The sequence below is a fragment of the Pinus tabuliformis genome, chromosome 6 (genome assembly GCF_031772625.1).
Source record: "Pinus tabuliformis cultivar Carrire ecotype Pingquan chromosome 6, CPIR1, whole genome shotgun sequence".
Classification (NCBI taxonomy): Eukaryota; Viridiplantae; Streptophyta; class Pinopsida; order Pinales; family Pinaceae; genus Pinus; species Pinus tabuliformis.
The window spans coordinates 488,536,258-488,541,280 of NC_142292.1; the positions used below are offsets into that span (position 1 = coordinate 488,536,258).

A 5,023-nucleotide genomic window follows, 5' to 3' on the forward strand; every position below is an offset into this window, starting at 1 on the left:
GAAAGGCGATTGAGTGAGAGTTTGGGAAATTTGGATATATGTTGAAGTCGAAGAGGAATGTTGCAGAGATTTCTTGGAAAGACATGTTTTGGGGTCTGGCTCTTACGTTTGTTATTTCATTTTTCCGGATTCCTGGTATGTTGGTCACTTGCATTCGAATTGCTAGAATTCACTCTATCTCTCATTGACTTTCGTTGAATTGCTAGAATTCACTCTATCTGGTAACATAGGGCCTTATTGGTACCTTTGCTCTCTACTCCTAACGTTATATAAAGAGTTTGACCTTCTAGGTTATTGGTGAAATCTTAGCCACATATTGAACTATAAGCAGTAGTTATTTTCTTTGGTTTTCTAGTTTCACTTGAATCCTTTGGTCGGTCTCCTTGTTATATCGATATTGGCAGCCTCTGATAATTCTAGATTGGTAGGTTCCCAAGTTAGGGAATTGGTGGCCAGCTCTTCCAGGGTTGTAAATCCTATGCAGATAATGTTTACCATAGCTAAGTTCAGCCTAAAGGATTAAAGTTCCTCAATACAATAATGGATAACAAAGATGTTATAGATCTTAGGATATTTTCGTGGTGCCACAAGGAACATATACAATGTAACCAGGATTTTTTGTTTTCTAACACTTCTAAGATGCAAGCTAGTGAACATCATTGTGTCACTCAACATGTAAACATCAAAAACTTACTGGTGCAAGAAAAGAAAAGGTCGGATATTTTAGAAGTTGAGTCTGGCATGCTTCAGGAATCAGAAGTTATCCCAGAACCTTCGTAAAGACTTCTCCCAGCAACATTCAACAAAGGACCCAAGAAGTTCTGACTAAGTTAAATAGATTGAAATTTGTCTGCACGTTGGCTCACTAGAAGCAGAGAAAGATAGCATTTTACATTGATTTAGGTTGAAAATTTGCCTTTTTAGGGAGGATTTACAATAACACAAAATAAAACATTGTTACAGATAAAACATGGTACCATATTTCAAGTCAAATGTCAAGTAATGCTTTGCTCATGCTTATTCCATTTCCAAAATATTGTGAAATCTGCGATAGACACAAGGATCGCTAACAGATACAAGTAATCCAGAAGAAATATAACATTCCAGGACACTTTTCTTTTTTCAGTTTATAAATAAATATAAGTGAAATAGAAGAGGATTTTTTCATTTTTATGAATATGCTTGCAAAAGAGATAACATTCGATTACAATTTTCATTTTTATAAATAACTTATATGCAAGCAATCCAGAGGACATGTATACGAGCAATACATAAGACACGTAAGTGAAATAGGGGAAGAAAACACATACCTGTAAGTCTTGACCAATCTTGACCAAGAGACCTTTTGTTGAATTTTCAAGTTATTCAGAAGAGAGACACTAACCCAGATAAAGTGAAATGGAGGATATGTTTCATTTTAATAGATAACCTGTACGCATACCTATAAATCTGTAACCAAGAGGTCTCTTGACCTAGATAAGCTCCAAGGAAAATGCATATCAGTAAGTCTTTACTAACTAAGATATGTTTTGCTGAATTTTCAAAATCCACATACCTATAAATGTTTAATCAAGAGGTATTTTCACCGAGATAACCTGTAAGGAAAAAGGCATATGAGCAAGTCCTTACTAACCAAGATATGTTCTGTTGAATTTTCAAAATCCACTTACCTATAAATGTTTAACGAAGAGGTTCTTTTGACCCAGATAACCTGTAAGGAAAAGGCATATCAGTAAGTCCTTACTAACCAAGATATGTTTTGTTGAATTTTCAAAATCTGCATACCTATAGATCTTTAATCAAGAGGTTCTTTTGACCCAGATTCAGACATTGTTATCACTCAGTACTCTAAGTATCGTCATGAAGTCTTACTCTGATCCTATTATAGTCAGTACCATCATCCTCTATAATTTCTCAAAATGACATGTAAAACAGCGGATCTCTTATCTTTCTGTAATAAGTCGATAAGTGATTATCCATCAGTACTATTATCATGTATTCCATATTTCAGTGCGGATGTTCAATCCGGACTTTGAAGAAACAGAGCTTCAAACTGCCGCAAAAAAGTGGCGCCGCCCGGACTTGAACCGGAGACTGTATTCCGTATTTCAGTGCGGATGTTCCATCCGGACGTTGAAGAAACAGAACTTCAGACTGCCGCAAAATGAAATGGCGCCGCCCGGACTTGAACCGGAGACCTTCAGTGTGTTAGACTGACGTGATAACCAACTACACCACAGCACCAGGCATGTTATTATTTCATCTGACAGCTTACTACTCCCGACAGCGAAGATGTCTAGGAGGGTGCAATTGATTTTTGTGATTGGATATTGTATATAATGACATTGACATGAAAACTGTAAGAAGTTCAATCCGAGAACATACTGACATTAAAATCAACGGCACCACGTCACCATAGGGAAATTTTAAAATGGTATCATTGTTTAAAGCAGTCAACTTGTTATGAAAAACTGATGAAGCTAAATAACATAAACGCAGGTTGTATATGGGGTAGGTCATTTTCAAATGGAAGCTCCTGTTTATGATGAATGCATGGCATATTTGATTAATAAGTTTGCCACAACTTAGCAAATGAAAACAGTTGATCAAAGGCAGTACCGCATTCATTCCGTTTTTGCAAAGCAAAGCCTCCTAAATGCAAGAATGGGGCGACGATATAGAGAATGCACTTCAGCAAATGCATCACATTGTTCAATCAGGAAATATTTGATTGTTTCACTACTTCACTTCATTTGATTCTTTAGGCCCCCTTAGTAGTGTGTTGATTGAGCAAAGTACAAGGTCGATTTTATTCTTTGGTAGATAAACAAATATTCATTTTGGGCATGTTTGCAAATAGTACTCAGCAGTGATGTCGCCATGGTTGTTTTTTTGTTGTTTTTTTGTTTTTGTTTTTTTGAAAGGGGGATGTTGGGTTGATGGAAAAATAAGAGTTGCAGCATTAACTAAAAACTTATGGAAGTAAGTGGTAGAGACAACTAAATTGTAATCACAATGATGTTAATAAGTTTATTTTTCGGATTAATCATATAGTGGATATTTGGTCAACATTTCTAACCAACTAATATGGTTCATCTTTATGACAAATGGTGAAAAATCAATGTTCACAAAGGTTTAAATAGCAGAGAAGCATCCTTGTCTGTAATTAGCCGTTAAGAACTAGCCACTAAGAAAAAACTAAGAACTAGCCGTTAAGAAAAATTTGTTAAGAATTAATTAAGGAAATATAATATTAAATTGATTATTAATTGCTTAATTATAATTTCAAGGTTCTAATAAAATCAATTAGGGTATATAATTTTATATTATAATATAATAGTAAAGTAATGGGATAATTTTTTTATTTATTAATAATTTAATGTCAATGTTAAAGCTTAAATTTTAAAAGAATTTATTAAAGGTTATATATATATATATATATATATATATATATATAAAAATAATAATAGCGGTTATAATTAATGTAAATATTAAAGATAAAATTAAAACTTATATGAATTATACACAAAGGAATCAAACATAGTTCCAAAAGAATTAATAATAAAAGTATAGGGAACAAAAAAACTCAAGGGACGAGAAAGAAGGATAAAAAGAAAGGACCAAATGAAGAAAGAACAAAGAAGAAAGAGAAATGAAAATGGACCAAAAATCATGAAAAAAAACAATCAAGAGGAGAGGGTTGGGATCCAGCATCTAGTTAATTTCCAACCATCATCCCTATTGAGATTGATAGACTGCTTCTTAATGTCAATGGCTTCTCTTAGTTTTCTATGATGGAAATGATCAACCCTAGCAATGAGACATGAATCCTCAATGAAGACATGGTGCTTCGATTTCACCCCATGTTTAGCTAAGGCCGATGACTGAGAGCAATTATGCTTAATATCTGCCGCATTGTAGAAATTCCCATTGTAGATCAACAAATTATGCAATAGACTAAAGCAAAATACAAGATCTACTTCTACAACACTTTGCGGAAGCTTAATCGAATTGAGCAAGATCAAGAGAACACATATAACTGAGAATAAGAAATCAATCACACATAACACAGAATAAATAACCCGGGGAAAGCCTCAGCCTAAAACCCCAATCCTTGTATTATCATACAAGTGGAAATATGTTCAAGTTACAAAAAGAATTAGCTCTCAAGCTATCTCGCTCTTTCTGCAATCAAACAATACTGCTCATAGACAGTCAAAGGCTCTCACAACCTTCTCCTCTGCCCTCCAAGCCTCATATTTCCTTGTGCAGTTTTTCCTAGGGTCCAGTGCTTCCACTTGTGTGAATTCCCACCTCACACAACTCACTTGGCTCATAAATAACTGCACAAACCTGAAGGAGATTAAATCCTTCTGCATGGATGAGTTTCCTTATAGGAAAAATTCATCCAACTGATAGTACATTGTCCCTCCTCTAATCTCAACTGGGTCTCTGTCTGAACTGACATGCATGAGTTATTTATGAGAGAATATTCAGTTATCTGGAGAGCAGCAGTTACATGCATGCAAGCATTAACTAACTGAACTCACAATTAATTCAACAAACTGTTTGAACTAATCTAACTGGACTTGACTCAGTTAACTGAGCTAACTAATTACAACTCATCCTTATCTCTTTAACTGATGGATAAATTCCTCAATTAATGAAGAAACTGTTGCATGTCCCCACATAGACTTCATGTTTGATTTTCTTTAACTAATTAACTCAACTTGTCCTGACGATGAACCACACTGGTTGGTTCGAAACGCGTCGACAAAAGATTGGTTATGTGATTTTGCCGAAGATTATCTAATCAAGATGAATTAATTAATTATTTTACAAACAACTGCTAAGATCAAATTCGAATTTTACTTCTCTATTTTAGTTTAGGGACTGACTAAAATAGGAAGGTATCCCGAAATGCTATTTATAGCAGTTCCAATTTTCATTCCTTGCTGCTATGTCCAACACTAGTACCCGAACTGCTATTTATATCAGTGTTATTTTTAGCACTTCTATTTTT

General features: G+C 34.5%; 1 non-coding gene across 1 annotated transcript; it reads right to left on the reverse strand.

The window, feature by feature from the left end:
* Positions 1-2,170: 2,170 nt before the first annotated feature.
* Positions 2,171-2,244, reverse strand: TRNAV-AAC (transfer RNA valine (anticodon AAC)). The gene has a single exon. It is a non-coding gene; the product is annotated as a tRNA-Val (tRNA).
* Positions 2,245-5,023: the final 2,779 nt, after the last annotated feature.